This window comes from Camelus ferus, chromosome 1 (genome assembly GCF_009834535.1).
Source record: "Camelus ferus isolate YT-003-E chromosome 1, BCGSAC_Cfer_1.0, whole genome shotgun sequence".
Classification (NCBI taxonomy): domain Eukaryota; kingdom Metazoa; phylum Chordata; class Mammalia; order Artiodactyla; family Camelidae; genus Camelus; species Camelus ferus.
The window spans coordinates 21358061-21383345 of NC_045696.1; positions in this window are offsets into that span (position 1 = coordinate 21358061).

A 25285-nucleotide genomic window follows, 5' to 3' on the forward strand; every position below is an offset into this window, starting at 1 on the left:
AAAATAAATTTAAATCTATACCTTGTGAAAAAACTTCAATCTAAAATGGAACCAGAGGATCTAAAATGGAAAACCTCATGCGTGTGCCCCCAGGAAAGCGAAGCTTAAGGACTGAGAGACTGATTTCCCGTACGTCTTTGATTTACAGAAAACAGATAATATTGGAATTTTCTAAAATGATAGGGAGTTGGCAACCCCTTGACCAACCCTCTATTATATCAACCTTGGGAAATTTTGCTTATGGTTTCCAGAAGCATGAACAAAAAAAAGACCTGGGTTGGGTTGGTCTTACAAAATAAGCTGAATTGAATTTGGTTTGTATGACTGGATCGATTTTTATCTGCTGGGAGAATTTTCAAACTAGTTTTCATTTGGTTTTGATTTTAACAGACTCTAACTGAACTCTCCCCACTTTGCATTCCCTGCCCATAAGCAGTCTACCCCCAAATAAATAATAATTTGTTTTTTAAGCCACCTCATCTGTATTAGTATGTTATGAAGTCCCAGCAAACTAAAACAGCCTCCTAAATATTTTGCCATATTCCAGATACAATAATATATTTATGTGTATTCCTTTGCAAAATTATATTTAATTTGTCACAATGTAATTACTTCTTACTTTTTTAAATTAACTCATCTCTGAGAAGTGAGAAATAAAGTTCTTTTAGTACAACAGATAGAGTTACAGATAATTATGCTTTTATAACAAACCTTTATTTAAGTGATTGTATAAAACAGTGCTATTTAGAGCTCAATTGGTGTGTTCCAAGTTTGAACGTCATTGGTTCCCTAAAAACATTTGTTCTTTCTCTATCTCTCCTGCTGTTTGGAATGCTAGGTGATGCTGATATAAAGCTCTCACACAATACTAGAAAAAAACAACTAGGTAAGATTCTTCTAAGGTGAATCCCTAAAACAACGTCTTCCCTCAAGCCAGAGGGGGAACAGACAGACATATAGATGCAATGGCCGTGCAGTTAGAGTTAGGATATGGCTTTTTAGTTTTATGGGCAAAACTATTCTTTAAATGTTGTTAGTCATTTGGATTTTCATAATTGTATAACAATTTACCTTCACAATAGATTCCATTGTTTTGGAAATATTTTCAAATTGTAATTTTCTCTAAGAGAATATAAAATAATCTTAGACTATTCTTAGGGAATAAACTGCGGTGTTATACATCTAAGAAGTCACAGAGTAAAATGCTAAGTATTCTCTTTCTCATATGTAACGTTTAGTAGACTCATGCCCTTGAAGGATGAGAGAAATAATATTTTACCCACAATAGAGAATCACATAGATGTGAGAGAGGACTGGTTTCTAGGTCAGCTGCTGTGGGCAGCTGCAGTTGAATGGAGTAATTGGGCTGGCAGTAAAGCTGTGATGGAAAGTACGCAGCACAATAAACACACTACATGTCCTAGTGAATTTGTACATAGAAATTGGTAAAAATCTTTCAGATCATCACCAAATATACTGCGGCTAAGAGGCACAGAGGTTCCGAAGAACAATCAGTTCACCCAGAAACAGCCTGAAGTTGGGGAATAAGATGAAAAGAACAAAAAATGTTACTTCCATTAAAATCCTCCTGTGTTCAAATGGGACTCTCCAAACTCTATACCAAACCACGTGCATTTCCCAGGATGCACATAGAGATGTATGTCGGGACAGTCTTTGCTCTAAGGGAGGGCAGAGAGCGTGTCCTGGCAGGAATCAAATCTCTCTAGCTGCTGCCCTTTCATAAAATTAATTAGATCAATTTATAAAGCCATGATAACCTTTTTTTTTTAAATTGAAGTTATCTTTCAATCAAGAACACTAGACTGGACTAAACATTGAACATTTGTATCTTCTTTTTATATATGTATTTTATATATGTATATATATACATGCATATATATATACATGTGCACACACAGTATATATATGTACATATATGTAAATATTCAAATACATATATAAATGTGCATAGAGGAGAGAGAGCAAAAGAGAGGGAGAGACCCACAGAAGAGCCTAGCATGTGGGTAAACTTCCCCACCTCCCGCCTAGGACCCCCCCATATTTTATTCTGCCTAATTTTTCTCAAGTAGAAGAATCTCTGAACTGATGGTTCCAATTTATAGCAAAGAGTCAGAAAATCTCACAAGCAGCAGGCCCACAAGTGGGGTTGAGGATCCAAGGACAATCTACAAATTTCAGTTTTCAGGTTAATATACCTTAATGACCTTTCATCCAATGGAACAGAACAAAAAAATAAACAAATATAAAATCTAGAAAAAAAAATCAACCATAACAGAAGACAGTATGAATGTTAAAAAAAAAGATTTAAGAACTTACCAATTTTTTTCCTCTTAGTGTAAGTAAAGAAAGCATGGACCCTCTAAGAAAAATAGCAAGATCACTTTATAGGCAGATAACAAAAACAGAGGTGGGTGTGAACAGGACAAATTCTCACAAAGCCACAAAAACAACATAATTAAACTTTACAGCACATTAGTAGAAAATATCAAATGTGTGGTGAGGAAAACAAAGATTCTTCTCAGGTCATAGAGGGAAAAATAGAGGAATAAAAAAATGAAACACAAAAAAGAAGAGGAAAAATAGAGCTCTAAGTGAGATCTGGGCACCACTAATTTTTATTATGCATGTTTGAAGTGAAAGAAAGATATAAATTTGAAATTCTAATTTTCTCTCGCAAATAACTTCCAAATGCCAACGTTTATTTTTTAGAATGTTTTACTATGCAAATCATATTTAGAAAAATGCCTTTAATTTGTTTTATTGAGGGGAGGTTCTGAGCAAAACATGAAATAGATGAGGTGGTGTTTAGTAATGCCTCCTTCCTATTGTTGCCTGTTTTCTGGGGTCAAAACGTTTTCATGCTAATTTCAGTTTTGCAATTGGGTTCTTAGTCTCTGGGGTAGCTTCTGTGATTAAAGATTTTGGGATAGCTCATTCTCCTCAAAAGCCACCTATTCTGACTTCTAATTACTCAAATACCTGCTCTCTGCTTGGAGATATCTGAAAAACAAAATTGGATTATCCCTATGTTGAATGGAAATATTTCCCCTACCCATATGCACACAGATAACACATGCATTTTAGTGCCAGTCTCTTCAGTATCTTAACACAGGGCCTCAGACTTGATCACTTATTTCATAAACAGGTCATATTGAATAAATTTTGCCATAAAAATATTTCCCCAAACCATACTTCTTTATGGAGCATTGTTGCAAATTATAGGAAATCATTTATGTTTTAACAGTATTTCATCAAGTTTTTTTGTTTAAATGATTCTGTCATCTATATTTTCATCATTATTAGATTAGATTGACAAGCAGTGACTAGGGAAAACACAAAATATAAAAGTATTTATGCTTCCAACCTCAAACAAGAAACTGCCATCACCACATACACATACACACACACACACACACACACACACACAAAGAAAGAGACTTGTTAAGAAAGTAAAATCAGGTAAGATCTTTAAAATCTGTATGTAATCACCTTTACTTCTTATAAAAACCTTTTCCTTTTGAAAAACAATTATTTCTTCATCGGATGAAAGTATAATGAGAACATTGTAATAAAGTAACATGTATTCCAACTTGCTTTAATCTAGGAATTAATATTTTGGAGATTTTTTAATCCATTGAGATAGATATATTTTCTTTAGACTACACCTGTATAAAACTTAATTGTCAGAGATATGCATAAAGATTGGCCTAATTGGGTGGAAATTACGAATATGATAACTAATATATACTTCTTGTGCAGTTTTTTCCTTTTCCTGCTGATTTGTGAAAATTGCAAGGATATAAAATTACTATTAACTATTGAAAATGTCCAAATTGTTTCATTGAGGCCTAATTCATATTTTGGAAAAAAATGAATTATCTCTGCAAATCAACCAATAGTAGGAACCTAGATAAGAAAATTATTTCAAAATATTGACAAAATATACAATCACCCTCTTAATTTTAAACTTCTGTTGCCTGATACCTTATAAATTAATTGATAGGCAGAGAATGCTTCTTATTTATCCTGATTTACACAGTGCACAGCATATCATAATTACTAAATAACTGTGGAATAAAATAAAATGCTAAATAAGTTAATAAACCAATTAATGTCTCTCTATCTACATTCTTTCTCCTCCTACGCACCCCTTTCTATTTCCAGAGGAACAAAACATTGTTGGGAAAATAGGAAGGAGCGTAAAAATTCAATTAATTACATATTCATGATCTCTAAATTTGATTTTGTTGTGGGTCATCAATATTTTTATTAGTCTCTCATTGTACCTTTTAAACCTGCATTCCTTCTCATGCCATAATCTTCCAACTAAATGAATACCCTCATTTAGCTGAGGTCATTTCCTAGTTCATTGAGAAAAGATTGAGATCATCTGTCATTAAATAGCTCATTAACCCTTATAATATTTTCCTCAACATATAAGTAACCTTTTATTATTTCTTTCATTCTTATTTACTATATGAGATTGAGAGAAAGAGCTCTTCAAATAAATACATGAATTTCTCTATTTCAATAAGAAACTTAATTTATCCTCTTCCTTCCTAAATACATTTTACTTTCCCACTACTGTGTTTACATCTGTAGTACTTTTAACTTTACAAAGCTAGACAATTTAGTTATTATTTACTATCCCAGTGTTTGAATCCTCACATTAAATTCGTTTCCTTCTTTTTTCTGAAAAGTCACTCTTTTCCCACATCTTGTATGTCAAATGATAATAGGAATTAAAAAGGAACAGATACATCATAATGTGAAATTACATAAATGAGGTACTTAACAAATCAGTCATTTTGAAGAACACTGTAGGAAATACAGAGAAGATTGTATGTATGTGTACAACTGGGAAACACTATGCTGTACATCAGAAATTGACACAAAATTGTAAACTAACTATACCTGAATAAAACAAAAACAAAACCAAAAACAAACAAGAAAGAAGATGGAATTGGAATAAGAGAGAAACCAAGTTAGAGGAAAATTTACAATCTGAACCATGCAGAGGAGAAAGCTACTCTGAACACTAAGGGTGTTTCCTAATGTTAATTATTAGAGGGTTAGCTATTTTGAAAAACACTGATGTTCTCTTTCTTCTAATGGCGTACTTAAAAGTCAAGCCAGTTTGTCTGTATTGGACTGTGTCCCACCTTGTATTTTAAGGAAGAAGTAGCTAGTATCTCTAGGTGTTTAGTAACTAACCTACTTTTGAGCCCAACATTTCCAGTTAGCTCGTATGTAGAAGGCATGCACTATTTTAGTGAGTAAGTTGTGCAAAGCCTCTAAGACAGAAATTGCCACACAGAAGCTTGGGAACACTAAGAGATGGTTGGCCACTCATATACTTCACAAACCAAGACTACCACTAATGAAGTTAGTTAGCCACATGCTCCCAATTCTCTTTTTCTCCCAGTGTTAGAGAATCAGACTGGAATCTCTGAGTACCAAAGACACATTAGACTCCAGGAGAAGCTTCAAAACCAAACATAACAAAAGACATAGAACAAAGAAATAAACAAAGAAAGTAATTCATGCACACAATATGGAACAAATTAAACAGAAATTTCTAGAAATGATGTCCAATTATTATTATGTTTTAAAGTTTCCCAAATGGTTCTAATGTACAGTTGGGATTCAGAACTACTTGAGTTAGGTAATGCATCCATGAAGAATTTTACGCATGATTTTCTCCTCAGGAGCAGTGCCTAGCCTGGTCATCTCTCTAGTGTTAGAGAGAAATAATAGTAGCCAGAAGGTTTCCACAAGGTGATATGATACAGGGTGCGAGAAAATGGCAGTTGTGCATTTGTGGTGAACAAAAATCTGTGAGATTAATTTTCATGGCATGAAACAGTATCAACTGAACAACTAAAGGGATAACACCAACTGAGACCTGAATACATTTGACCAGGGATAAATATTTCTCATTTATAAAAATTGCATCCTTGCATCCCTAGAGATAATGTGGATTATTTGAATGGGATATTATAGCTACTCAATATTATTCCTGACACACTATGTACTAAACATCAATATTAATATCCAACTTTTCTAAGTGTGATATGTTTGCCCAGACTTAGAAAGGATATCACTTGTCTATTTATTTGTTAAATCTTAAAACTGTCGGTAGTTTTTACTTCAAATATTACTAATTCTTTAGAGACATTTCTCAAAATTAGCATGAAAAAATTGCTCTCTATAGATTTCTTTCCTGAAATTCTCTCAGTTGTTTTATGTGGAAATGTTACTTAGGGAGAGCTTGGAACAACTAGGGGGGTGGGAGGTCTTCAGTGATCCTGTAGAAAAATGCAATAGTGAAAATGTGAGTGACAATGAAAAAAATGAACAAATTGCAGGGCATAGGCAATGAAAAATTTAATGACCACTAGGTGTAAGCAACTAACTAGGATGCATGTAATGACTGAGCTTCAGCCCTGAGAAAAAAATAACTTAGAATCTAGCAACTAGTTTCCCAGAAAGGTTTTGTCAATTAGGGATATATCTGGCAGCACATAACAGAAATCTAGAATAACACTGACTTTTAAAGAGAAGAATTATTTTTCTCATGCACACAGAATTTTGATACAGGCAGATGTTGGCATTCTTTCGGCACCTCAGTGATGTTAGGAGCAAACCCTCTGACTATGTTTTTGGTTTCAAGATGGCTTCCAAATCTCTAGGTAGTAACATGGAGAAAGAAAACCAGCCAAATATCACCCTTCACTATGCAGCATATTTAAGTAAGACAATAGAGCTTGGGAATAAGACTAAAACATTGGACTGTTGTAGTGGAATGGAAAATCAAGACATATAATCTACACTTGATTTATGTTGAAACAGATATTGATCAATGGGTATAATATACACTTTAAAACCATAGATGCTTGGGATGTATCCCTACGTAAACCACAGGCAAAAGTCAACTCCAGGTGAATTAAATACTTAAATGAGAAGGGAAAACTATAAAATTTTGGAGGCCCATAGAGGAGAATCTCTTTATGACTTAGAATAGCATGAGGGATACTTCAACCTGCAAGGCTAATTTTATTGTAATGAGAGCATATGAGCCAAAGGATACATTTGGACACTGGAGATTCCTGCCTTTTCCTATCTTTCTTTGCCTGCCTCCAGGCCACTTGTCACCCCTAAATTCATGATTTCTTATCAGCCCAGAGGTTCCAGCTTCTCTTTATCTGCCCAAGGACCCTTGTTGTTTATAAGATGTATGGTTTCCTGCCATTTAGCTTGTCTCATGCTCCTCCTTTTTCTGCCCATTCCTACCATTTGGCCTGTTTCCTCCTTGCTCTGCTCACATGAACAGATTAACATCTACATGATTTAGATAAGAAGAATTCATACAAAAAAGTAGAATAGGAAAAAGACAAATAATCAGAGAGGAGAAGAGACAAACGTCATGAACTAATATCCAACAGAAGAGATAGGGATGGTCTATAAGCCTTTGACACTCTTAATACTCAGAAAAATACAATCTAAAATCAAAATGAAGTGCCATTTTACACCCTTGATATTGGCAGTACTGGAAGTCAGACAATGGAAAGCATTAAGGAGGTCATGGAAAGAAATGCCTGTCAACCCCTGCCAGTTTGTGTGAAACCTTAGAGAGGGTGTGACATTGTAGATCAGGTGTAGAGTAGTACCACCAGCTCCCAGGGAACACAGCTGCTGGCCTTAGTCCTGTGAATTCTTCTGGAGAGTTTTTATGGAGCCACGGTGCTGAAGAACAGTCTATTAGGAGAGACAAAAAATGAGAAATGCCTTATTTTATTCTAGTCTCCTGTCTTTCCTGGTTAAAATTCATCACCTCCAGCACTAAATCTGAGGCCCTTCAGTGTGTTACGAGGCCTCTCAGAGCTCTTGTGATTTGGTTGAGTCAGATAATCAGACTGATCACAAAAGAGGATTTTGGCTGGAGATGGTGGCTGAGGCTCAGATTCTGGTGCTGATAAATCTGAGAAGGTGTGTATTTTGGTCCAGTTCATCTAATAAAGTTAAACACTTGCATCTCAGCAATTTCACTCCCAGGTAAACTTTTGCAAATATAACCTAGTGGCTGTGTAGATAGGAGCTTTGCTCAGAGAGAAATAAATAAAGAAAAAGGATGAAAACAAACCAAATCCCTTAAATGTGTGTCAAGAGTAGATGGGATATAAAAGCAGGAGAAGATGAATAAAAAACAACTATAGACATCAATCTGGAGGAAATACCACAGAACTGATGTTGAGCGAAGAACCAAATCACAAAAGAGTGCACACAGTATGATTGCATTTAAATATCAAGTTCAAAATCAGCCCAAAAGAAATACATTATCAAAAATACAGAATTTAGAGTAGGATTGAATTCTCAGAGTGAGAGATACAGATACGACTGGGAAGTGTCCTGTAGGAGTTTCTGAGGTAGTGGGAATATCCAGCTTCTTAAGCTATATGGTGTTTTTATATAGTGGAGGATTATTATTATTATTATTATTATTATTATTATTATTATTATTATTATCATTTACATTAACTATAGTTTTATGCATTTTTCATATACAATAGACATCTCAAAACCAAAAAATTATCTGAAATAAAAATCAATGAGGTGATTAAAATTGTTAATTGTTAAATAGTGCTTTCTTAGTTTCAAATGTTTATGGTAGAAAAATAACCCAGTTAACTTTAAACTAGACAATTATAACTTTCTTTTTATTATTTTTCCATTAGGTTGAAACCTAAATCAATATAACTCTAATGATTTGGAGAAACAGTGGAAAATTAATAGCAAAAGGGTAAGTTGGTTACCTTTTTGGTTGTACTTTTGGCAATAAGTTGACTTTCCAGATACATTTATGAACTAATGCTTCTATTTATCAATAAATTCTTCAGATATTCTGTTTGGGATGAGTCATCTTGCTGTCATTTCATTGCCAGTAAAATAAATATAATTATGTACCCCAAATTGAATATTTAGGAAACTTGCTTAAGAGTAATTTGAATTAGAGTATTTGATCCTAAAATAGAATTCTGTGTCCTGTCTTACTCATTAAGTTTATGAGATTATATATTTCACAGTTGGTATATGGTAATAATTAGGGTGGGACAAGCAGAAAGCTCTTAGATTGTAACCGATTGATTTGACAAATATTCAAAGTATGACAGTTCTATTAAAGTTGTTATTTTAAATACAATTACTGAAAAAATACTTGAGAGGCTCTTCTAATAGTGCTAAAATCTCTTAAAAGAAAATAAGACATCATATGAAAAAATAATAAAAGAAAAAGGGTGACATTATTTACACAGTAGGTCCACATGTCCCAGCAACACTCAGTGTAACAGAATGAGAACGACTTTTGCATTCAGAGAATATGGGCAAATCATATAATCACTATGCAATTTCTGTTATTTATCTAATGTGGAAAATTATATTTATCTTTAAAGGTTAAATAAATAATATACATTACAACTACATAGTTGATGTTTAATAAGAATCATATTCATAATATTAAATAGAATATCATGACAATAATTGTAAAAAATAATACATTAGTTTTGAAACAAATTATAAATCCTTTTTTGGTTCTCCAAAGCATTAATATTATGGTTACTCAGAGTTAAAGTTAACAGAAAAACTAATTAATGAAAAAAACTAATCTAAGAAGGATTCATGTTTTTCTGCATAAATTAAACATGCTAAACTAACAAAGCTTTTTTGGGGAAGAAATACATAAGAAACCTGAATCTGTCAAAATGAATGATAAGTCAAATCTAATTTATTTCATTTTTTTATCTTCATCTTCTGTTATTCATCACATTTTGTTGATGGAGCTCACATATACTCTATTCAACAAAAAATAAATTAACTTAACAAAATAAAAAGTAGAAAAACAAAAGTTACATTTCACACTGGGTATTATTTCCATTTATATGGGGTAAAAGAAATTAAGATTATACAGATGTATACATAAAAGTGACAAAAATAGCTGTTTAGTAGTTATCAAGTTTTATATATTACTTTTATTTGCAATGGTATTTCAATCATTGTTAATGCATCCCTTCATTAATGCATCCAACTAGCCTACTTGTGAACAACATGAATTTTTATCTGCCTCTTCTTAATCATTCTAAATGAAAAACCAAGTGTTTGCTAAGCAACGACTCCTTTGAAACTATCTCTTACACACCCATTCCTTTCCCAACCTAATTGATCCTCCAAGTCCCTCTTATTTGGAAATTTTAGTGCTGACTCTCTATGAAAAAAATATTGGTCAGAAGTTAACTGTGTGTCCCAATTTTTCTAACTGTAAATCCAATAATATTTCTGCTGGAATATTGATTATTTAAGGTGGGATATACTTTATAGGAGAGTCACTATAAACAATCAGCTAAAACTAATATGAAGACCCTCTATTAAAGCTTCCTCCGTGTTTGCTGAAAGCAGGCAAGAAAAATTTCACTGAGGGGCAGAATGGATATTTTTGGCTACTGTGTAGATGGTAGAAAGAGTGCCTTTCTAAGGCGGCTTCTTTAAACCTCATCCTACTGAGAAAGTTTGAATTTTTTTCTTTTCTGTGTTGGTGATGTTTCCTTAAAAAAAAAAAACAAACAAACCCACAAATAGACAACCTTCACATGATTTCTTCTCTAGCCAGGAAATGACTTACTACGTAATTCCAGTGTTTTTGTGTGACTCTTTTTGACACTTTAATAACACGAAAGGGATTAGGCACCTAGCGCTGCACGGTATGAATTTAGCAATGGAGAGAAGTAACTGTTTAGCTCTTTACTCAAAATCTGTTATTCCTGTGCTAATGGATTTTCTTATTATTAATAGCTATATGTGAATTTTTCTGCAGGAAAGTCAAGGAAACTCTTTATATTAAGAAGTTTCAAGATATAAATATAAGCAAAGATCTTAATTATATTTTAGCTCATTTTTAATTTAACTTTACTATGGATACATCCAACCAGGTAAATAATTATAATTCAAGCATAGTGAATAGTCAACCTCTGGTTCCTGTGTACAACAGCTCATTTTTCTAACAACAATGCTCCCACTGTAACACACACAGGTGAGCACTAGTTTTCAGCATTTGTGTTTTCTTCCAGGGATTTCTTGTAAAGAATATGCAATAAAACACAAGCATATATTCTTCCTAATTTCCCTCCTTTTCCACACCAAAGAATGTATACTCTACACACTATTCTGCTTATTTCATTCAATAAGGCATTTTGGAGACCTCTCCATGTCAGAATAAAAATACATTCCCCATTGTATTTGACAGGTACACAGGATTTTATTATATGAATGTGAATTAACTCAGAATCAATACCTATCACTGATTACAAGTTGTTTCCAATCTTTTGTTAATACAAGCAGTGCTCTAATGAAAACTCTTAAACAAATATCATTTCATACATGCTATTTTATCTTTCAAGTTGGTCCTCAGATATGACATGATATTTCCACCAGTAAATATTACAGATATTTCTAGTCCTAAGAATTGCACCAATCTCCACACTCACCAACAATACATTAAAATTCTTGTTTCCCTAGAGCCTTGCAAGGTAAGTGTATTATTAAACATTTACTTTTTTGTCAATTTGATACATCAATCATTCTCAATCTTATTAGACCCAATGCTTCTTTTTTATTAAAAAATAAATTGCAATGTTCTCCTGTGCTGTGCTGCAGTGAAATTCATTCTGTACCTTTATATCTACATAATTTCAAAAATGAAATCAATACAATGCTATTATTCTCATATAAGGGGAAATAGAAACTTTAAAGAAATTGTGCATTTCAATATGTAAATACACAGATGTCCTACAGGAGAAGTCATAATTAAGTAGTCAGGTGTGTGTACTAAGTAGAATGAAAATCTTGACAGAGCTGCGTTGTGTTGGTAACTCAGACACCTCCCGTGGAGTTGACGTGGTTGATGTGATATTGCAAAATTGTAAGCAGCTTTTGATAAAGCTGCTAAGACAAATCAGACATGCTTCTATTGATTCACAGAACAGTTGTATTACCGGGATGTTCAGAGAAATACTAATCCCCCACTCCCAATATTTAGTAAAAAAAAAATAATCTGGATAACAGTTCCAGGTTCAGATAATTATTAATAACTTTTTAATGTATGAATGTCTGTCAAGATATTTGAAAATTGTGTGAAATACCAGCTTTTTAAAATTTTATGTGTCTATACCACTAATTATAGGGAATCTTGCATCAATGTCTCTATCTTTGAAATATCTGTGTCCTTAAAAATCACTTTACCAACTAAAAATATTCCCCCAAACTTAAGATATTTTCTGTTGGTAATTAAAGCTGATACGATAGATGAAAATATCTTCCTAGAACTTTAATGTTTATTCATCTTATTATGAGTGAACTTGATATTTTTTCATAGATATAAAATCCATTTGTTTCCTTTTTGTGACCTGTCAGTTTAACACTTTCCTCATATTTACTAGGTAGCTGGTGTTCTTCTAATCCATTCCCATATATAATTGATATCTGCAATCTGTGGTATGAGTTGCATTCGTTCTTTGCTTTTCTTTGTTTTTGAAACTGATTGCACTTTGTTGCCTCCTCCAACCCAGGGCCTTTGTTTGGGTGTTTGATTGTTTTCTCTTTTGCTCATTTTCAGATTATTTTTATGTTATTTTTTCTAATTTTTTCAGTAGGCTGATTATATCTCACTCTTGATTATCAGTAGAATTACATTTTATAAATTTCTTCTGAGCACAGTTTAAGCTGCATCCTCTAGGTAACGTATTCATTCACTTTTTTGATGTGTGCTGTAGTCTGGAATCTCATTTCTTATCTCCTCCCTAACACCAGAATTGCTTAAAAAGCATTTTGAAATTTGCATAAGCCAGAGGTGATTCAAAGCCTCTTTTAATATATTTAACTTTAATACACTGCTAGTGGGAATGCAGATTGGTGCAATTTTTAGGACTGAATGTAACTATTTCACTTTATCTACTTATTTGGAAATATCTGTAACATTTACTAATGGCAATATTTCATATCTGAGGACCCACTTGGAAGATTATAATAGCATTCATGAAATGACACTTGTACAAGATTTGTATCATGTTATAAGTTTCTAATTGTATGCATTGTCATGACAAAATATTTTATATGTTACTTCTACTTTTTTTGTAAATTATAAATGAAATCTTTATGGCCTAATACATAAGAATGTACCACACAGCTCTCTATTGATAAATAGATGATAGATAGAACTAGTTAGTTATATTATTTACATATGTGTCATTGTTAGTGTATCCTCTTAGTTCACCATTTATTTATATTACATGCATCAGTCATTATACACGATGATAAAGTACCATGTTTTCTCTTCCACGCCCCTTCTCTTTCTTTTTTATTGACAATTTTCATTACTAATAATAGGCTTTTAGTGTTTACTTTGTACTTTTAAATATGCTTATGTTTCTACTTCTCTACTTGCTGGTTTTAAAAGTTACAGTTTGACCTTGCTCTTAGGGATTGGACATTTGGCAAACATATCTTTCTCTTCCTCACTTTCTCCTACATCACCCAACTTTTCCAAATGTATCATTTTTACAAAGTCAAGGTATATAACATTTACATTCAACTTTATGTACAGATTGATACACTTTGTGGCTAAATATTCTCACTCATAAGATCAGTTTGTCAGTTTCCCAATCATATATTGTCTTATATACTTTCCTTAAAAAAAATCATGAAATAAAATTTTCTAAGTTTTCCCATATTTATACCTGAATATTTTGACATTTTGCTCCCCATAGATCTGAGTAACCTCCTACTAGAAACTGAACTTCCTTCAGATAACAATTATAAACTATAGATAATTAAAAAGAATATATCTGAAGAACCTGGATCATGAACAAATGTAGACAGAATCTGGAAGGCAGTCAATAGTTGGAGGAAAGGAGTAGCAAATGAAAAGATTCCTATTTTTATGACCATAAGCCTGGGGAAAAAGTAGTAGTCAATTCTGTGCAAAAAGGCAAAAATTCTGATAGAAAACATGTACCCTATCCCAGTGTAAGAGCTGGAGGACAAAATCTGGAACAAGCACAACAGCTGGAAAATGAGACAGGGATTCACAGAAAGGAGATATTCTTAGTTGAAAAGTCTCCAAATCTCCATTTAAACTTTATCTAAATACCTGTCACTGAACCAGGCATGTGTGGGGCAGACAGCTCACCCAGCTGCAAATTTTTACAGAAGTGAATTGAGATTTAAGTTTCTCCTAAAGAAAGTGAGTTTGCAGTTTGAGCTCAATCAAGCTAAGTGCTTGTTAAAAGAAAGAAACGGAAGATTCTTCAGAGGAATATGGCAGAATACAAGGTCTCTGTATTCAAGCTAAAATTTAGAATTAATCAACAAATGAATAATAAATGTCAGGAAACACAATCAACCAAGAACAATGACCAGGTTGTGAGAATTAGCAAACACAGATTTTGAGACAGCTAACATCACTATGCTCAATACTAAAAAAATATACTCACAATGAATGAAAAGATAAGATATCAGAGAAATAGACAATATAAAAAAGAATCAAATGGAAGTAAAGAATCTAAAAAATATGGTATCTGAAACAAATAACCTACAGAGAGGCTTAACAGCAGAACAGGGATGACAAGGGAAAGAGGCATAAAACTAGAACACAGGTCAATGAAGCCATCTCATCAAAAAAAGTGAAAAATTTGGGGAAAAAAATACAGTTTCAGAAAATTCTGCAATCCTATTAAACACACAGACAAATGTATTAACTTGGACTTCAAGATGTAAAGAAGAAAGAAAAAATAGGAAAGAAAAATGTATATTTTAAAAGTCATCTTTTTCTGAAATATGGAAAAGGATGTATGTATTGAAATTTAATCATTGTAATAACCTCCAAGGAGGATAAATACGAAAGCAATCACTTCTCTGCTCCTCATAGTCAAATTACCAAAAAGTATAGATCTTTAAATTTTTTTAAAAATCTGGATTTAAATTTATAGAGGCCAGAAGACCATGGAAAATATCTCTGAAATACTAAAGGAAAGTCACACTAAACCTAGAGCTCTGTATTCAACGATAATATTTCTTAAGAACAAAGTCAACATTAATAATGTTTTAGATACAATAAAACTAAGAGAATTTGCTGCCCACAAAATTGTATTTCAAAAGAAAATAAGGGCAATTAGTTGGACTGAAGGAAATGAAAATCATATAGACTGATCTTTAGGGGAGAAAAGCAATAGAAATTACAAATATCCAGGTAAATATAAAAGACTTCTTTTCTTCTAAGTACATTTTAAAACCTATGTCATCATTTAAAATAAAACCTATATGAATATTTTATGGATGTTTTAATGTATTTAAATGTAATCCTTCCAAAGTCTAAAGTATAAAAAATGGGGTGAGTAGCAAAGGGACATAAATCATTGTATGATTTTACATTTTACTTTTGATGAAACAATATTCACTCTAAATAAATTGAAAATTTAAGAATATATGTTATAATTTCTATAGAAACCAATTTCTACAGTGTAACTCAAAGTCATCTTCTTGGATACTGATGATTTCTATTTTTCTTAAATTTAGTAATAACAGAATCAAATAATCACTTTAAATGGAGAAAAGGCATTATATACTAGGATTTTTCTAAACATAAATTATTTTTTAAAAAGCAATCAGTTTGTATTTTCACAACTATGAAGATTTTACCTTCTTATATATTGTGATATCTATAACACTTCATAATGGTAATTTGTATACTTGATGTTGTAGGTGACATTTTTTCTTTCATACTGACTTCCTATGAATATATTGAAATGATGAATATTGGGACATTTATATTGATCTTTATGCATCATCTCCAGAATAGTTACTTCCAGTTGCTTAGTTTTGTTTTTCCCAATAGCTGCTACCAATTCCTGGATTTTTTCCCCATAAAGTCATGACTGAATTTCATTCTGAGCACTGGAGTGCCATTATCTTGCTGCCATTAAATACTCTCAAGTATCTTTAGCAAAATACAATATTATTTTATTATTTTCTTCTGGGGTTTTATTGTTGATCAGTGATATAGCCTCGGGTGCAGGACAAAGCAGGACTAAAACCTAGGAGCTCTGACTTCTTTCCTCTCTCTCTTCCAGTCTATTTTTCTAACAACTTTATTACAAGTTTAATTTACATATCTGCATTTCTTTTAGCCTCTTTATTTCCATTTTATCTAATTTTCCAATGTCTATTCCTTTTACCTTTTACTGGCTTTTCCTCCTCAGCATCTTTTTTTTCCTTCTAGTAATTCATTCAGTTTTGTCTTTATGTGTGATCACTTTACTTTCTCTTCTTTCCTAAGGACTGGTAGCTTACATATTTCGTTCCCTTCCTCTCATTCTCTCTCTCTCTCTGAACGTTTTAATTAAGATAACAGCTTCATTCATTTTATTTAAGCCCTAGTAAAATATTTTATTATGATTTCGTTTTCTCTGTGTCTATATATCTATATTTTTGGTCCATCTTCATCATGTTAGTATGTTTTTATTTCCCTTTTTATCTTCTGCATTAAAGTAGCTCTCTGTCGATGGTTTCTAGTTCCTTTGTATTATAAATCATAACACATGGGATTTTCCTGACTTAAAGACGTTCCCTGGGGAGTGAAGTGGAAAGTTGTCTAGGAGGCCTTTCCCCTTTCTGCTGTCTCAGAAACCATATGGATGATTCGTTATATAGCCACGTTTCCCATGTTTCTCTTAATTCAACCAGAGCAGGGCAAGGAACAGGTGATTTGCTTTTCCACATCAAGATAAGATGTGGAAAGGATGCTCATCTGCGGGACAACAAATTTTTGTTGGCAATTTCTGAGATGTTCTGCTGCTTGGCCCGTCTACTTCCCCCCACACACAGCTTGTGAGCAAACTCAACTATAAAAAGGCTTATATCCATTTTGGAGTGCATGGATTGTATCTGTCTCCTAATTTCACTAAAAAACTGTGTTGACCACATTTTTTGTTTGTTTTCTTATATTTTTTGATGTTGCTTTTTTTTGCTTCTCCAGGAAAGAAAGAGGAAGATGTTGACTCACAGTTGATATCATTGTACATTCACATAAGGGAATTGTTTTGTTTTCCTCTTAAAATGAAATTAGCATAATACATTAATTTCCTTTTTAAAAACACACAGCATTTTAGTCACCATGTGATCTGGACCACTTCAAAAGAAACTACCTGTTTTATGAGTAAAGGTTTATGTTTTTGTTTGAAAGAGGATATTGGACTTAATTGGGCATTTTCTTTTTCAGGGATATACATCAACAACTCTATTATAAAAAAAATAGTGGGCAAATATTTATAATGAATTAAACTCTCCTGAATGTTTTCTTCCAATTTGAGGTGACAGCCAGTAATAATTTAAGCTGTCCACATTGTAGGAGAAAAGAGTTTTTGAGTGATTAATAGTGGCATAAGTTATTTCTTTTTCACTAAGCATGCTAAACTTTTCCTGATAGGCTAAGGATCAAAATAACTCCTAACTACGAATCAATAACCTAAATATGACATTTTATCCATTTCACCCAACTTACAAAATAAATAAATCTTACTTTAATTTACAGAGATTGCACATGTGTTCTAAATGCAATTCTACACCACATTCATAATATTTGAAATATATACTACTTATTCACATTTGTAGGTGTCTCTTTGTAGAAGAGAGATCAATAATCATCTGACTGAGGTTTTGAAAGAAAGAGATAAATTGCAAAACCCAAGGAAACTTCACACTAATGCATAATTGGAAATAGAATTTGAATGTTTTCCAAACAGACAATTGCAGCTTTTCTTACATGCAGCAGGCATTTTCATTAAACAGGTTCCTTGGTAATAAATTGTATATTTACAAGGGCTTTGTTTGCAGTGTCCCTAAGAGATGATACATCAAGTTCAGAAGCATCAATAAAAGTGACTTTAATATCCAGGAAAATACTGATGCAGCTGTTTGTTTTCCAGCAGTGCCAGTAACTCATAAATAACAAAGTAACGCAGACACACCTTGGGCCAAGTGGCTATATTATCCTTTCTATAACTCTCATACCAGTAAATCAGTTTCTGGCTTCAAATTTCTTAGAAAATCTGCCTGCTAGTTTCAGACAAGGTTCAGGTCTAAGACAATAACACCAGAAACAGAATCAGTTACCAAATAAGTGATATTTCTAAGTTGAATGAAGTTTCTAAGTTGAACTACTTTTTACAAGTCTTAGAAATTTGGGGTTATTTGAGAGTTTTAAGATCTCACTATTTAAAGAAGAGGAATGTTTAGTCAGCCTCACCTGGAAAGAGTCAACAAAAATGGAAATTTAAACCAAGGAAATCAGGTCCAAAAAAATACAGGAAATAATAATGATATCTTGAATTTAATCAGTCACTTTTCAAAGAGGTCAACATTTTTATATATCCATCCTCACAAAATCTCTATTATATTTGTAGAAGTAGATATTATTGCCCCAGGGGAAATAGGCATTTTATTAGCCGTCATAGAGTCAAATGGAGTCTGAACCAAAATATGAGTGTCAACTCCCAGTCTAGAGCTATGTTAAGACTCTACAGTATTATATTTTTAAATAGGTAGAATATGTCCTGCCACTTTTCACCTCACCCAAGGCTCCTTGACTACGTAAAAGAAAAAAAAAATTACTCATAGGGATTCCAGGAGAGGTCTACCTTCTTGGGTAGTTCTACAGAAACGACTTCCACCCCACTTACGTACTTTGTCCAACAAGCGTGTTTCTCAGCGACATTCTTTAGCATACGTGGCCTTTGTAACTTTCTCCTTTTTTGTTGCAACTCCATTTTCCCCCTTGTCTGTAAAAAAGTCACATTGAAAAAGTTTCATTAGTTACAGTTTTATTGCTAATTTTCCAGAAAAAAATTGCCTAAATACGTGTCCTTAAATTAAAAAAAAAACAAAAACTATAACATTTAAGGACGGGCTATGGTGAAAACTTAACATAGCAAATCGTAAGGAAATGTAACATAACAAAGAAGCAGTTTGTTTTCCAAAGTCCCTATCTTTCCTTACTGTACCCTTTTATCTCTGTTTATCTGTCCACAGTGATAGGTACGTCTCCTGTTTCCTATAGTTCTTAGTCTTTCCTACTTTACAGAAAAAAATAAAAAGTTTAAATATTATCTTATACTTTAATTTGAAAAGCATTTGAACATTTCTCACCTTCCAAGGGTTTTTGTTTTGTTTTGTTTTTCATATAAGCTTTAACTCCTGCTAAAAGAGTTGCATTGATCTTAATGGTACTCGGGACAAGGGCTTTGGGAGTTAAGATGCTTCCCCAGTAATCCTGAAACCAAACCGACAGAGGATGTGTCATCTGCCTGTATGGAAGAATTCTTTCCTACTAGCTGCTCTAGTAGTAATGCATTTCTCCCTAAAAAGATCTTCAAAATTATTATGAATAAAATCATTTTTATGGTGAATATTAGTTTCACTGAAAGAGAAATTATATTAGCATTAAAAATTTAATTTTAAATTTGTCTAAGTACATCTTGTAAGCCAGTATCTTATGTTTAATGATAATATTTGTTTTATTATAACAAGAGATGGTACAGTGGGAGGAGAAATATTTGTGTGTGTTTCTTTGAGTCATAGTTGATGAGATTACTGGGTTAGAAAGGGGAAGCTAGTTATTGAATTATAAATTCCATAATCGGATCTGTCTGGTTCTCTCTCCTCTGAGTGTGATGCAGGGACATTAAACACTTCCATTCACCCTCTGGATCTGAGTGTCCCATATTAATCACTTCATCGGCAGATTTTTTACTGTTCTAAAACACTGAATCTCTGGGGACAGATCATTATAAGGAAAAATCAAGAAACACTAAGTCTTCATCTATTTCTGCTAAAAAAATTATATCATCAAAAGTCATTTTTCTGGTAAGCTTAATATAGCCATCAGTAAGCACAGCTGTCACCTTGTAACTTTGATATTTTTATGTACAAAATCAAAATGGTTTATCTGTGAGATTATTTCGGAAAGTAGCTATAGAAGATAAACCTACCTAAGGAAATGTTTTAAAAAACACAAACAAATCTTGCGTTATTAGGTTGTCAAAAGAGACAGATGATTAGGGTTAAGTTTTTGGTTTTTTTTTTTTAATATTCAGACCTCAAATTTAAAATTATATGATGTTTTACTGTGTGTGTTCAGGGTACTTCTTACAGAGATGTAATAGATATGTTTTAATCTTTCCCTTTTTAATTAATGGAATTGAGCACTCTGGAGATTTCTCTCCACCCATATCTATTATCAGTATCAATTCTGGTGTAAAACAGTCTTAAAAATGATAATAGCAAACATCCAATTTGCCCCTATTCTGTGCCATGTGCATTTTGTATTTGATTTTCTATTCCATACAATATACATGTAGGTATTATTACTCCCATTTCAGGAAAAGAAATTGAGACTCATAAGAACAATATAAACTACCAAAATCACACAAAGAACTAGCTTTTGGTTTCGCTGACTTTTTTCTCTATTGATCTCCTGTTTAAAATTTTATTGATTTCTGCTCTAATTTTTAGTATTTCTCTTCATCTGTTTGCTTCAAGCTTGCATTGCTTTATTTCTCTTATTTCTTGAGATGGCAACTTAGATTACCGGTTGCACATCTTTCTTCTTTTCTGATATATACATACACTGTCAAAGTGTGGCAACATCCCCCCGCTCCCCCAAGCAGGACATCCAGTGATTTCTCACAGCCACGCGGGTCCACACTCAGACTTGAGCAGTTTGTCACAGGTACCATCAAGTGTCTCTCTCTACCAGTTACAGACCCCAGTGATGCCTGTTCCAAGTGAGCTGATCTTGGCTATGATTTTGGAATTTGCCTGTCTCTCCAGACTTCAGGGTGGCATCATGCCCTGTGACCTCAATTTCCTGATAGATCTAAAAAATATTTGTGTTTTAGTTTATTCAACTTTCTTCTTGTTGGTGAGAACAAGAAAGATGACTTCCAAAAGTTTTTATGTACTGTAGCTGAAACAGAAAGTCTGACCTTGTACTTTTATTGAATGAGATAAGGTTTTTAACATTTAAGGTTTAAGACTGTGAACTATTTTAAGCCAAGTCAAGTGGTTATATGATAACAACAAAAAGAGTAATGAATAATTTTGAATTTGTTTTTCAAAATTGAAAGCTGTTTTTTGTTTGATCTTTTCATTTGTTGGTATATTTCATTCCCACTAATTTATATATTCATGAAAATAGGATTGCATTTTATTCTTATTTGTTATCTTTACAATTAGCACTAGGTAAAATAAATGTAAGTTGATCTGAATCAAATTAAAATAAATTATGTTGAAATGTGCACTTTGCTCTGATTATTACTATATCATTTCTTACAGAGATCAATACAGTACGTGGATCTTTGCTTATGTGGGACAAATATCAATTATTATGTTTAAGTGCCCTTCTTCTGTTTCATTAGGAAAAGCCATTATAAGCCAAACTAAACAATCTAATTATATTTAACTTATTTGTTTTTGTGCTTACTCCTCCAATAATTTTTAGATTTATATAAGCTCATAGAAATCTTCCAAGCTATTTATGATATTAAAAGCATATAATATGGTTAATCATAACTATAAATTTTCATGTAAATTTCATGTAGATTTACATGCTCTTTTTTCTTTTCATTTTATAAGAACCAAAACTTTTACTTTTGTCATTTAAGGAAATCAGCATCTGGCTATCCTCAACTCCCTCTTTGCACTGCTATTCTCTGGGAAATCAAAGCAAATAATTTCCATGTTTTCTTTCTCACTTTTTTGATATTCACCATTTCTTAGCAGTTTCAGCAATAAGATTCAGTTCTCTAAAATAATAAAATTTTCACATATAGGGCATCAAGTATTCTAGAGCAAAACAGTAGATTCTTGCTTTTCTCTTTTCAAAAAATATATATCTGTGTATTGATATATGTGCATATATTCATATACACATACATACACATATAATATATATGTATATCCTAATTTATGTGGCCATACAGTGATCACTGTATCACATACCAGTAATTTATGTGACCATACACACACACGTATGCACACATTAAGAATGGCATAGTTATGCTGGAATGAGGAATATACCTGTATATTTATAACTATACTTCTTTGAATAAAAGGGACTATGTTAGTCTCCATTATTAAAATTCTAAATCACATTTAACCATGCAGCCTATATTTAATTTATACTGATAGGCTTCATACAAATAAAGGAAACATATAGAAGTAACCAGATTCAATAATATTTTTTCCAAATATCAGAAGAAAGAGGTCATGCACTGAAACTGCTTTTGTTTTTTCTTTTGAGCAGAGGCAGTCATATATACTATGCATCTACTTTCAATTAATTTCTCAGCAATGCAAAAATAATGTTTTCTTTTTTTCCCTTAAGTTTAAAAAAGAATTAATAGCATGTAGAACTTTTCTGAATGTTCCAAATCAAGGAAATTATGCTTGTGGATAATTGTGACAGGTGTGTCTGTATAAATACAACCCTAACTCAGCTTTATGAAATCATTTCTTTTTATTAAAGTGGAATGCATCAAAAAGGAAAATGAAATATCTAAATCCTCATGATTTTGCCTCATGATTAACAAATCTAACGCCAGTCTCTCATGAAGTACCATCTGCTCTTGCAAGCACATTTATAGATAAGGCTTATCAAAACTGTAAGGGATTATGAGGAAGCAAAAAGAAACAACAATAAAAGTAGCTTAATGAAATTCTATGACAAACTAGAAAGGAAGACCACATCATTTTTTAAAATAAAATCTCTGAACTTTCAGTAGGCAAAACAAATATTTACTGAAAAACATGTATTCTAAATATATGCAATCTCAGAGTTGCGGATATTAAGACTTGGCCAGAAAGTTACATTTATGAAGTAATCAAATGATGCGTTACCCATTATACCTAATTTTATATAGACAAATAAGTTACTGACAAAGTTGAAATATGTCACATTATTGATAAGTTTCTTTATATTAATCTATTGATGTAGGTTACAATTTACATTATTGTATTTTCTCTTCTGGTGGATGAAATTCACAATGTTCCTTATACCTTGGCTTTGAATGTCTTTACATCATTCCCATTTTTATTTCTTTCTAAATGTTTTTTAAACTCAATTTATTTAAATAAACAAATGTTGAAAACTTTAAAAAATGTTAATTATATTTAAATAGGTGAAGTTCTTTTCCTTTTATTCCCCTCAAAGGATTTAAACACGAGTGGATCTTTGTAGACACGCCATCTTTAAATTACTTTAATACCTTGCTTGATAAACTAACACAAATGTTTGACAAGCCCTAAAAAAGTTATTAACACATAACCAGAAGACTAGGACTGGCCATCTACACTGTGACTATTCCTGCGGTGTCCTCCCCTGAAGGAGGATTATACATACCTGCTCTGTGGGAAGCACGATGAACTGTGCTCTGAAATTGTTGAGAAGGGGTCTTGTGCATGCAGTGTTGAGGCTCCCTCGCCCCTCCCCCCACCCTTGGCCACATTGGAAAAAGCCTTGAACCTGGAGCACTTTCCTACTGAGAGATGAAGGCTTCTCACTGCCTTTGCTGGGTCTACTGCCCTGTGTGGGAATATCATTCTCAGTCTCAGACTCAGCGTGTGCTCTGTTGTTATGCTTAAATGTGTGTGTCATCTGGCTCCCAGCCAATTCCACTACTATTTCTGTCCCCTGCTGGGAGGGGAGGACATCCTTCTACTGCAAGACAAGAGGAATGTGTGCAGAGCAGTTGCCCTGCATCAGCCTCCAGGAGGGACCGCCTGCCCGTGGGGGACCGATGCCCGCCACTGAGGCAGCTCTTGCTTAGCCTCCTCTCTATGTGAGTAAAACCTTGTTTCATCTTGTGCTTGACTGTGTTGTGTTTTTCTCTGCTGCTCTGATACCAGGGTGCCCTGAGTAGAAATCTTTGGACTCTAGAATAAACAACAGATTCCGCTTGCTCAACACAAATGATCCAAAGAAACTTTATTTTTTAATTTCGTTAAGAATCAGTCCTGAGTTGTCCAGAGGCCCTAGACGGGAGCAGGTTTCATGGAAAAATATCTCGAGAGCTATAGCAAAGGATAGAGTTAGATTATTTTTAATTTATATGGCATTTATTTTCTTTACATTATAAAATTATTTCTTAAGCCCGCATTGAATTGTATTTATTCTCTTATATGAAAATAGTTCTAAACTTTGTAAGCCTATAGTATTTGTAGATGAAAATTTCCACCATTTAACAACTTATGCAAGTACTTACCTGATAATAAATAAGATTTAGAGTAAATTCACTTTGGTATTCTGATATGTAATATAAGAAAGCCCTTAAATAGTTATAAAGGATAAGTATGTTGTTAAGTACAAAAAAATTCACACCTACTTTGAAGGAGTTAGAATTAATTATTACAGCTATTTTGAATAATATTTATTTAAAAATAAGAGAGTTGGCGCTAGTGTTGATTTCATATCCTCTCTATAACAAATGTTAAGTAAAATATGATTGTGGAAGACCTGATGTAATAACAAATATATTCATTTCCATCTGCACACAGCCAATGCCCAAGAATATATCTTAATACTAAAAGAATTCTGTAATAAAAATGATGATTAGATAATACAACTATTTCTTTAAAGTTGTTATTAATTGGTCTACCAAGAGACATGATGAGATAGTCATCTGCTGAAATAAAAACTTTCAATTTTTTAATTATTTAGTAATTTTCTGGATATCACAAAGTAAAAAGTTAATTCTGCTTATTAATGAACATTAAAATAAGGATATATGGCAGTATCATAACAATGAAAATTAGTGTAATTGTTCTACTAATAAAACCTACCTGAAACATATGTTGTCTAGAAAAAAATATAGCAAAATATTATAACTTTTAAAATTCAGGTTGAGTATAAATGTTTCCTTCTACTAGTCATTTACATCTAAGAATGTATAGTACTAAACACATTTAAGAAACAGAGACACTAAATTTTTAAAAAAGTAATCCAATGTTAACTAAAGTTATACACTTTTTATACTTATATATCCTGTTTCTTTTTTTTATTATGGCAAGAAGGCTTAACATGAGACCTAGCCTCTTCTCGAATTTTTAGGTGCACAATACAGAATTGCTAATTACAGACACAATGCCAGAGTGCAGGTCTCTTGAACTT